The sequence below is a fragment of the Stigmatopora nigra genome, unplaced genomic scaffold, assembly GCF_051989575.1.
Source record: "Stigmatopora nigra isolate UIUO_SnigA unplaced genomic scaffold, RoL_Snig_1.1 HiC_scaffold_78, whole genome shotgun sequence".
Lineage (NCBI taxonomy): Eukaryota > Metazoa > Chordata > Actinopteri > Syngnathiformes > Syngnathidae > Stigmatopora > Stigmatopora nigra.
In genome coordinates, this window is record NW_027551653.1 from 57,501 (window position 1) to 68,706 (window position 11,206).

Sequence of the window (11,206 nt, forward strand, 5' to 3'; positions counted from 1 at the left end):
AGCGTGCGTGCCCGGGAAAAAGGCCTCCTTGCAGGCGTGAGAGTTTAATAATAGCGGGCCGGCCCGGCGAGCGTGCGTGCCCGGGAAAAAGGCCTCCTTGCAGGCGTGAGAGTTTAATAATAGCGGGCCGGCTCGGCGAGCGTGCGTGCACGGGAAAAAGGCCTCTTGGCCGGCGTGAGAGTTTAATAATAGCGGGCCGGCCCGGCGAGCGTGCGTGCCCGGGAAAAAGGCCTCCTTGCAGGCGTGAGAGTTTAATAATAGCGGGCCGGCTCATCGAGCGTGCGTGCCCGGGAAAAGGGCCTCCTTGCAGGCGTGAGAGTTTAATAATAGCGGGCCGGCTCTGCGAGCGTGCGTGCCCGGGAAAAGGGCCTCTTGGCCGGCCTGAGCGTTTAATAATAGCGGGCCGGCTCATCGAGCGTGCGTGCCCGGGAAAAGGGCCTCTTGGCCGGCCTGAGCGTTTAATAATAGCGGGCCGGCCCCGCGAGCGTGCGTGCCCGGGAAAAAGGCCTCCTTGCAGGCGTGAGAGTTTAATAATAGCGGGCCGGCTCATCGAGCGTGCGTGCCCGGGAAAAGGGCCTCCTTGCAGGCGTGAGAGTTTAATAATAGCGGGCCGGCTCGGCGAGCGTGCGTGCCCGGGAAAAGGGCCTCTTGGCCGGCGTGAGAGTTTAATAATAGCGGGCCGGCCCCGCGAGCGTGCGTGCCCGGGAAAAAGGCCTCCTTGCAGGGGTGAGAGTTTAATAATAGCGGGCCGGCCCGGCGAGCGTGCGTGCCCGGGAAAAAGGCCTCCTTGCAGGCGTGAGCGTTTAATAATAGCGGACCGGCTCTGCGAGCGTGCGTGCCCGGGAAAAGGGCCTCTTGGCCGGCCTGAGCGTTTAATAATAGCGGGCCGGCCCGGCGAGCGTGCGTGCCCGGGAAAAAGGCCTCTTGGCCGGCTTGGGGGATTGAAAAAAAATCCCCCATTCATTTTCAACGGGAGGGGTCGGCGGTACCGCTTGGTGTCCGCCAGACGGCGGTGTGGTAGGCAAATGGCGGGCCTGCACGGCGAGCGTGCGTGCCCGGGAAAAAGGCCTCCTTGCAGGCGTGAGAGTTTAATAATAGCGGGCCGGCCCGGAGAGCGTGCGTGCCCGGGAAAAAGGCCTCTTGGCCGGCGTGAGAGTTTAATAATAGCGGGCCGGCTCATCGAGCGTGCGTGCCCGGGAAAAGGGCCTCCTTGCAGGCGTGAGAGTTTAATAATAGCGGGCCGGCTCTGCGAGCGTGCGTGCCCGGGAAAAGGGCCTCTTGGCCGGCCTGAGCGTTTAATAATAGCGGGCCGGCTCATCGAGCGTGCGTGCCCGGGAAAAGGGCCTCTTGGCCGGCCTGAGCGTTTAATAATAGCGGGCCGGCCCCGCGAGCGTGCGTGCCCGGGAAAAAGGCCTCCTTGCAGGCGTGAGAGTTTAATAATAGCGGGCCGGCTCATCGAGCGTGCGTGCCCGGGAAAAAGGCCTCCTTGCAGGCGTAAGAGTTTAATAATAGCGGGCCGGCTCATCGAGCGTGCGTGCCCGGGAAAAGGGCCTCCTTGCAGGCGTGAGAGTTTAATAATAGCGGGCCGGCTCTGCGAGCGTGCGTGCCCGGGAAAAGGGCCTCTTGGCCGGCCTGAGCGTTTAATAATAGCGGGCCGGCTCATCGAGCGTGCGTGCCCGGGAAAAGGGCCTCTTGGCCGGCCTGAGCGTTTAATAATAGCGGGCCGGCCCCGCGAGCGTGCGTGCCCGGGAAAAAGGCCTCCTTGCAGGCGTGAGAGTTTAATAATAGCGGGCCGGCTCATCGAGCGTGCGTGCCCGGGAAAAGGGCCTCCTTGCAGGCGTGAGAGTTTAATAATAGCGGGCCGGCTCGGCGAGCGTGCGTGCCCGGGAAAAGGGCCTCTTGGCCGGCGTGAGAGTTTAATAATAGCGGGCCGGCCCCGCGAGCGTGCGTGCCCGGGAAAAAGGCCTCCTTGCAGGGGTGAGAGTTTAATAATAGCGGGCCGGCCCGGCGAGCGTGCGTGCCCGGGAAAAAGGCCTCCTTGCAGGCGTGAGCGTTTAATAATAGCGGACCGGCTCTGCGAGCGTGCGTGCCCGGGAAAAGGGCCTCTTGGCCGGCCTGAGCGTTTAATAATAGCGGGCCGGCCCGGCGAGCGTGCGTGCCCGGGAAAAAGGCCTCTTGGCCGGCTTGGGGGATTGAAAAAAAATCCCCCATTCATTTTCAACGGGAGGGGTCGGCGGTACCGCTTGGTGTCCGCCAGACGGCGGTGTGGTAGGCAAATGGCGGGCCTGCACGGCGAGCGTGCGTGCCCGGGAAAAAGGCCTCCTTGCAGGCGTGAGAGTTTAATAATAGCGGGCCGGCCCGGAGAGCGTGCGTGCCCGGGAAAAAGGCCTCTTGGCCGGCGTGAGAGTTTAATAATAGCGGGCCGGCCCGGCGAGCGTGCGTGCCCGGGAAAAAGGCCTCCTTGCAGGCGTGAGCGTTTAATAATAGCGGGCCGGCTCATCGAGCGTGCGTGCCCGGGAAAAGGGCCTCTTGGCCGGCGTGAGAGTTTAATAATAGCGGGCCGGCTCATCGAGCGTGCGTGCCCGGGAAAAAGGCCTCTTGGCCGGCTTGGGGGATTGAAAAAAAAATCCCCCATTCATTTTCAACGGGAGGGGTCGGCGGTACCGCTTGGTGTCCGCCAGACGGCGGTGTGGTAGGCAAATGGCGGGCCTGCACGGCGAGCGTGCGTGCCCGGGAAAAAGGCCTCCTGGCCGGCGTGAGAGTTTAATAATAGCGGGCCGGCTCTGCGAGCGTGCGTGCCCGGGAAAAAGGCCTCCTTGCAGGCGTGAGAGTTTAATAATAGCGGGCCGGCTCGGCGAGCGTGCGTGCCCGGGAAAAAGGCCTCCTTGCAGGCGTAAGAGTTTAATAATAGCGGGCCGGCTCATCGAGCGTGCGTGCCCGGGAAAAAGGCCTCTTGGCCGGCGTGAGAGTTTAATAATAGCGGGCCGGCCCGGCGAGCGTGCGTGCCCGGGAAAAAGGCCTCCTTGCAGGCGTGAGCGTTTAATAATAGCGGGCCGGCTCATCGAGCGTGCGTGCCCGGGAAAAGGGCCTCTTGGCCGGCTTGGGGGATTGAAAAAAAATCCCCCATTCATTTTCAACGGGAGGGGTCGGCGGTACCGCTTGGTGTCCGCCAGACGGCGGTGTGGTAGGCAAATGGCGGGCCTGCACGGCGAGCGTGCGTGCCCGGGAAAAATGCCTCCTGGCCGGCGTGAGAGTTTAATAATAGCGGGCCGGCTCGGCGAGCGTGCGTGCCCGGGAAAAAGGCCTCTTGGCCGGCGTGAGAGTTTAATAATAGCGGGCCGGCTCGGCGAGCGTGCGTGCCCGGGAAAAGGGCCTCTTGGCCGGCGTGAGAGTTTAATAATAGCGGGCCGGCTCATCGAGCGTGCGTGCCCGGGAAAAGGGCCTCTTGGCCGGCGTGAGAGTTTAATAATAGCGGGCCGGCCCGGCGAGCGTGCGTGCCCGGGAAAAAGGCCTCCTTGCAGGCGTGAGAGTTTAATAATAGCGGGCCGGCTCCGCGAGCGTGCGTGGCCGGGAAAAAGGCCTCTTGGCCGGCGTGAGAGTTTAATAATAGCGGGCCGGCTCATCGAGCGTGCGTGCCCGGGAAAAGGGCCTCTTGGCCGGCGTGAGAGTTTAATAATAGCGGGCCGGCTCATCGAGCGTGCGTGCCCGGGAAAAGGGCCTCTTGGCCGGCGTGAGAGTTTAATAATAGCGGGCCGGCTCATCGAGCGTGCGTGCCCGGGAAAAGGGCCTCTTGGCCGGCGTGAGAGTTTAATAATAGCGGGCCGGCCCGGCGAGCGTGCGTGCCCGGGAAAAAGGCCTCCTTGCAGGCGTGAGAGTTTAATAATAGCGGGCCGGCCCGGCGAGCGTGCGTGCCCGGGAAAAAGGCCTCCTTGCAGGCGTGAGAGTTTAATAATAGCGGGCCGGCTCGGCGAGCGTGCGTGCCCGGGAAAAGGGCCTCTTGGCCGGCGTGAGAGTTTAATAATAGCGGGCCGGCTGCGTGCCCGGGAAAAGGGCCTCTTGGCCGGCGTGAGAGTTTAATAATAGCGGGCCGGCTCATCGAGCGTGCGTGCCCGGGAAAAAGGCCTCTTGGCCGGCTTGGGGGATTGAAAAAAAAATCCCCCATTCATTTTCAACGGGAGGGGTCGGCGGTACCGCTTGGTGTCCGCCAGACGGCGGTGTGGTAGGCAAATGGCGGGCCTGCACGGCGAGCGTGCGTGCCCGGGAAAAAGGCCTCCTGGCCGGCGTGAGAGTTTAATAATAGCGGGCCGGCTCTGCGAGCGTGCGTGCCCGGGAAAAAGGCCTCCTTGCAGGCGTGAGAGTTTAATAATAGCGGGCCGGCTCGGCGAGCGTGCGTGCCCGGGAAAAAGGCCTCCTTGCAGGCGTAAGAGTTTAATAATAGCGGGCCGGCTCATCGAGCGTGCGTGCCCGGGAAAAAGGCCTCTTGGCCGGCGTGAGAGTTTAATAATAGCGGGCCGGCCCGGCGAGCGTGCGTGCCCGGGAAAAAGGCCTCCTTGCAGGCGTGAGCGTTTAATAATAGCGGGCCGGCTCATCGAGCGTGCGTGCCCGGGAAAAGGGCCTCTTGGCCGGCTTGGGGGATTGAAAAAAAATCCCCCATTCATTTTCAACGGGAGGGGTCGGCGGTACCGCTTGGTGTCCGCCAGACGGCGGTGTGGTAGGCAAATGGCGGGCCTGCACGGCGAGCGTGCGTGCCCGGGAAAAATGCCTCCTGGCCGGCGTGAGAGTTTAATAATAGCGGGCCGGCTCGGCGAGCGTGCGTGCCCGGGAAAAAGGCCTCTTGGCCGGCGTGAGAGTTTAATAATAGCGGGCCGGCTCGGCGAGCGTGCGTGCCCGGGAAAAGGGCCTCTTGGCCGGCGTGAGAGTTTAATAATAGCGGGCCGGCTCATCGAGCGTGCGTGCCCGGGAAAAGGGCCTCTTGGCCGGCGTGAGAGTTTAATAATAGCGGGCCGGCCCGGCGAGCGTGCGTGCCCGGGAAAAAGGCCTCCTTGCAGGCGTGAGAGTTTAATAATAGCGGGCCGGCTCCGCGAGCGTGCGTGGCCGGGAAAAAGGCCTCTTGGCCGGCGTGAGAGTTTAATAATAGCGGGCCGGCTCATCGAGCGTGCGTGCCCGGGAAAAGGGCCTCTTGGCCGGCGTGAGAGTTTAATAATAGCGGGCCGGCTCATCGAGCGTGCGTGCCCGGGAAAAGGGCCTCTTGGCCGGCGTGAGAGTTTAATAATAGCGGGCCGGCTCATCGAGCGTGCGTGCCCGGGAAAAGGGCCTCTTGGCCGGCGTGAGAGTTTAATAATAGCGGGCCGGCCCGGCGAGCGTGCGTGCCCGGGAAAAAGGCCTCCTTGCAGGCGTGAGAGTTTAATAATAGCGGGCCGGCCCGGCGAGCGTGCGTGCCCGGGAAAAAGGCCTCCTTGCAGGCGTGAGAGTTTAATAATAGCGGGCCGGCTCGGCGAGCGTGCGTGCCCGGGAAAAGGGCCTCTTGGCCGGCGTGAGAGTTTAATAATAGCGGGCCGGCTCATCGAGCGTGCGTGCCCGGGAAAAGGGCCTCTTGGCCGGCGTGAGAGTTTAATAATAGCGGGCCGGCCCGGCGAGCGTGCGTGCCCGGGAAAAAGGCCTCCTTGCAGGCGTGAGAGTTTAATAATAGCGGGCCGGCTCCGCGAGCGTGCGTGGCCGGGAAAAAGGCCTCTTGGCCGGCGTGAGAGTTTAATAATAGCGGGCCGGCTCATCGAGCGTGCGTGCCCGGGAAAAGGGCCTCTTGGCCGGCGTGAGAGTTTAATAATAGCGGGCCGGCTCATCGAGCGTGCGTGCCCGGGAAAAGGGCCTCTTGGCCGGCGTGAGAGTTTAATAATAGCGGGCCGGCCCGGCGAGCGTGCGTGCCCGGGAAAAAGGCCTCCTTGCAGGCGTGAGAGTTTAATAATAGCGGGCCGGCCCGGCGAGCGTGCGTGCCCGGGAAAAAGGCCTCCTTGCAGGCGTGAGAGTTTAATAATAGCGGGCCGGCCCGGCGAGCGTGCGTGCCCGGGAAAAAGGCCTCCTTGCAGGCGTGAGAGTTTAATAATAGCGGGCCGGCCCGGCGAGCGTGCGTGCCCGGGAAAAAGGCCTCCTTGCAGGCGTGAGAGTTTAATAATAGCGGGCCGGCCCGGCGAGCGTGCGTGCCCGGGAAAAAGGCCTCCTTGCAGGCGTGAGAGTTTAATAATAGCGGGCCGGCTCCGCGAGCGTGCGTGCCCGGGAAAAAGGCCTCCTTGCAGGCGTGAGAGTTTAATAATAGCGGGCCGGCTCCGCGAGCGTGCGTGCCCGGGAAAAAGGCCTCCTTGCAGGCGTGAGAGTTTAATAATAGCGGGCCGGCTCCGCGAGCGTGCGTGCCCGGGAAAAAGGCCTCCTTGCAGGCGTGAGAGTTTAATAATAGCGGGCCGGCTCCGCGAGCGTGCGTGCCCGGGAAAAAGGCCTCCTTGCAGGCGTGAGAGTTCAATAATAGCGGGCCGGCCCGGCGAGCGTGCGTGCCCGGGAAAAAGGCCTCCTTGCAGGCGTGAGAGTTTAATAATAGCGGGCCGGCCCGGCGAGCGTGCGTGCCCGGGAAAAAGGCCTCTTGGCCGGCGTGAGAGTTTAATAATAGCGGGCCGGCCCCGCGAGCGTGCGTGCCCGGGAAAAAGGCCTCCTTGCAGGGGTGAGAGTTTAATAATAGCGGGCCGGCCCGGCGAGCGTGCGTGCCCGGGAAAAAGGCCTCTTGGCCGGCGTGGGAGATTGAAAAAATTCCCCCATTCATTTTCAATGGCGGGGGTACCAGGGGTAGAGCTGGGGGTACCAGGGGTAAAGAGCGGGCCGGCCCGGCGTGCGAGTTTGGCCGGAAAAGAGGCCTCTTGGTCGGATTGGGAGATTGAAAAAATTCCCCCATTCATTTTCAATGGCGGGGGTACCAGGGGTAGAGCTGGGGGTACCAGGGGTAAAGAGCGGGCCGGCCCGGCGTGCGAGTTTGGCCGGAAAAGAGGCCTCTTGGTCGGATTGGGAGATTGAAAAAATTCCCCCATTCATTTTCAATGGCGGGGGTACCAGGGGTAGAGCTGGGGGTACCAGGGGTAAAGAGCGGGCCGGCCCGGCGTGCGAGTGTGGCCGGGAAAGAGCCCTCCTGGCCGGCCTGGGAGATTGAAAAAAATTCCCCCATTCATTTTCAATGGCGGGGGTACCAGGGGTAAAGAGCGGGCCGGCCCAGCGTGCGAGTTTGGCCGGGAAAGGGGCCTCCTGGCCGGCCTGGGGGATTAAAAAAATTCCCCCATTCATTTTCAATGGCGGGGGTACCAGGGGTAGCAGTACCGATTTTGGTCGTTAGGGGCGCTGTAGTAGGTAAACCAGATATGCGGAGTTAGGGGGTCAAGAAGGCGAAAGGCTTAGAAAGTGACCGTTCACCAAAATACTTTCCGAAACGTATATAGGGGGGCATGTGTCGGACGAGTCACCATGCTTTCTCGATGCTGGAGGTACCAGGGGCACAAAGTTGGCCGGGAAAGATGCCTCTTAGGCGGATTGAAAGCATGAGAAAATGCCCCCCATTCATTTTCAATGGCGGAGAGCGGGCCGGCCCCGCAGCCGAGTGTGGCCGGCGGAGAGGCGTCTCGGTCGGATGAATGAAGCGTGGAGCCGGCCTCTGACGGCGGAGCTCCGCACTTTCGAATATTTTCTATCTCCCCCTCCGGGCGGTCGACGGCAGTTGGGAAGGCCGCCCGAGAGGCGCCCGGGGCGGATACCTCGGGCGAAAAGCCGGCCTCTGACGGCGGAGCTCCGCACTTTCGAATATTTTCTATTTCCCCCTCCGGGCGGTCGACGGCAGTTGGGAAGGCCGCCCGAGAGGCGCCCGGGGCGGATACCTCGGGCGAAAAGCCGGCCTCTGACGGCGGAGCTCCGCACTTTCGAATATTTTCTATCTCCCCCTCCGGGCGGCCGACGGCAGTTGGGAAGGCCGCCCGAGAGGCGCCCGGGGCGGATACCTCGGGCGAAAAGCCGGCCTCTGACGGCGGAGCTCCGCACTTTCGAATATTTTCTATTTCCCCCTCCGGGCGGCCGACGGCAGTTGGGAAGGCCGCCCGAGAGGCGCCCGGGGCGGATACCTCGGGCGAAAAGCCGGCCTCTGACGGCGGAGCTCCGCACTTTCGAATATTTTCTATTTCCCCCTCCGGGCGGCCGACGGCAGTTGGGAAGGCCGCCCGAGAGGCGCCCGGGGCGGATACCTCGGGCGAAAAGCCGGCCTCTGACGGCGGAGCTCCGCACTTTCGAATATTTTCTATTTCCCCCTCCGGGCGGCCGACGGCAGTTGGGAAGGCCGCCCGAGAGGCGCCCGGGGCGGATACCTCGGGCGAAAAGCCGGCCTCTGACGGCGGAGCTCCGCACTTTCGAATATTTTCTATTTCCCCCTCCGGGCGGCCGACGGCAGTTGGGAAGGCCGCCCGAGAGGCGCCCCGGGGCGGATACCTCGGGCGAAAAGCCGGCCTCTGACGGCGGAGCTCCGCACTTTCGAATATTTTCAATTTCCCCCTCCGGGCGGCCGACGGCAGTTGGGAAGGTCGCCCGAGAGGCGCCCCGGGGCGGATACCCCGGGCGAAAAGCCGGCCTCTGACGGCGGAGCTCCGCACTTTCGAATATTTTCTATTTCCCCCTCCGGGCGGCTGACGGCAGGTGGGAAGGCCGCCCATTCATTTTCAATGGCGGAGGTACCAGGGGTGCCGCTGAGGGTACCAGGGGTGCCGCTGAGGGTACCAGGGGTGCAGCTGAGGGTACCAGGGGTGCCGCTGAGGGTACCAGGGGTGCCGCTGAGGGTACCAGGGGTACGGCTGAGGGTACCAGGGGTGCCGCTGAGGGTACCAGGGGTGCCGCTGAGGGTACCAGGGGTGCCGCTGAGGGTACCAGGGGTGCCGCTGAGGGTACCAGGGGTTCGGCTGAGGGTACCAGGGGTACGGCTGAGGGTACCAGGGGTGCCGCTGAGGGTACCAGGGGTGCCGCTGAGGGTACCAGGGGTGCGGCTGAGGGTACCAGGGGTAAGGCTGAGGGTACCAGGGGTGCCGCTGAGGGTACCAGGGGTGCGGCTGAGGGTACCAGGGGTAAGGCTGAGGGTACCAGGGGTAAGGCTGAGGGTACCAGGGGTAAGGCTGAGGGTACCAGGGGTACGGCTGGAGGTACCAGGGGTAAGGCTGGAGGTACCAGGGGTAAGGCTGGAGGTACCAGGGGTAAGGCTGGAGGTACCAGGGGTAAGGCTGGAGGTACCAGGGGTTAGGCTGGAGGTACCAGGGGTAAGGCTGGGGGTACCAGGGGTAAGGCTGAGGGTACCAGGGGCGAAGCTGGCTGGGGGTACCAGGGGTTGGGCTGAGGGTACCAGGGGTTGGGCTGAGGGTACCAGGGGTAAGGCTGAGGGTACCAGGGGCGAAGCTGGCTGGGGGTACCAGGGGTGTTGCTGAGGGTACCAGGGGTGCCGCTGAGGGTACCAGGGGTTAGGCTGGGGGTACCAGGGGTTGAGCTGAGGGTACCAGGGGTAAGGCTGAGGGTACCAGGGGTGTTGCTGGGGGTACCAGGGGTCGCCATTCATTTTCAATGGGGGAGGTACCAGGGGTAGGGCTGGGGGTACCAGGGGTAAAGAGCGGACCGGCTCGCCGGCCGAGCGTGGCCGAAAAAGAGGCCTCCTGGCCGGATTGAGAAATTAAAAAAATTCCCCCATTCATTTTCAATGGCGGGGGTACCAGGGGTATGCAGTACCGATTTTGGTCGTTAGGGGCGCTGTAGTAGGTAAACCAGATATGGGGAGTTAGGGGGTCAAGAAGGCTAAAAGGCTTAGAAAGTGAGCGTTCACCAAAATACTTTCCGAAACGTATATAGGTGAGCATGTTTTGAATGGGTGACCTCCAGGGCGACACAGGGGAGGCCCCTAAGAGTATAATCAGACCATCGTGAGGGTGTTTCCAGCCACCCAAAAGCACTGGAACGGCCTCTGACGGCGGAGCTCCGCACTATCGAATATTTTCTATTTCCCCCTCCAGGCGGTCGACGGCAGTTGGGAAGGCCGCCCGAGAGGCGCCCGGGGCGGATACCCCGTGCGAAAACCCGGCCTCTGACGGCGGAGCTCCGCACTTTCGAATATTTTCTGTTTCCCCCTCCGGGCGGTCGACGGCAGTTGGGAAGGCCGCCCGAGAGGCGCCCGGGGCGGATACCCCGTGCGAAAACCCGGCCTCTGACGGCGGAGCTCCGCACTTTCGAATATTTTCTGTTTCCCCCTCCGGGCGGTCGACGGCAGTTGGGAAGGCCGCCCGAGAGGCGCCCGGGGCGGATACCCCGTGCGAAAACCCGGCCTCTGACGGCGGAGCTCCGCACTTTCGAATATTTTCTGTTTCCCCCTCCGGGCGGTCGACGGCAGTTGGGAAGGCCGCCCGAGAGGCGCCCGGGGCGGATACCCCGTGCGAAAACCCGGCCTCTGACGGCGGAGCTCCGCACTTTCGAATATTTTCTGTTTCCCCCTCCGGGCGGTCGACGGCAGTTGGGAAGGCCGCCCGAGAGGCGCCCGGGGCGGATACCCCGTGCGAAAACCCGGCCTCTGACGGCGGAGCTCCGCACTTTCGAACATTTTCTGTTTCCCCCTCCGGGCGGTCGACGGCAGTTGGGAAGGCCGCCCGAGAGGCGCCCGGGGCGGATACCCCGTGCGAAAACCCGGCCTCTGACGGCGGAGCTCCGCACTTTCGAACATTTTCTGTTTCCCCCTCCGGGCGGTCGACGGCAGTTGGGAAGGCCGCCCGAGAGGCGCCCGGGGCGGATACCCCGTGCGAAAACCCGGCCTCTGACGGCGGAGCTCCGCACTTTCGAATATTTTCTGTTTCCCCCTCCGGGCGGTCGACGGCAGTTGGGAAGGCCGCCCGAGAGGCGCCCGGGGCGGATACCCCGTGCGAAAACCCGGCCTCTGACGGCGGAGCTCCGCACTTTCGAATATTTTCTGTTTCCCCCTCCGGGCGGTCGACGGCAGTTGGGAAGGCCGCCCGAGAGGCGCCCGGGGCGGATACCCCGGGCGAAAACCCGGCCTCTGACGGCGGAGCTCCGCACTTTCGAATATGTCCCCCTCCACATCGCACCCATACACAAACTGACCGATATGCAACTTAAGACCCGCCTTCGGAGGGCCCCCACCGGCCCCGGCCCC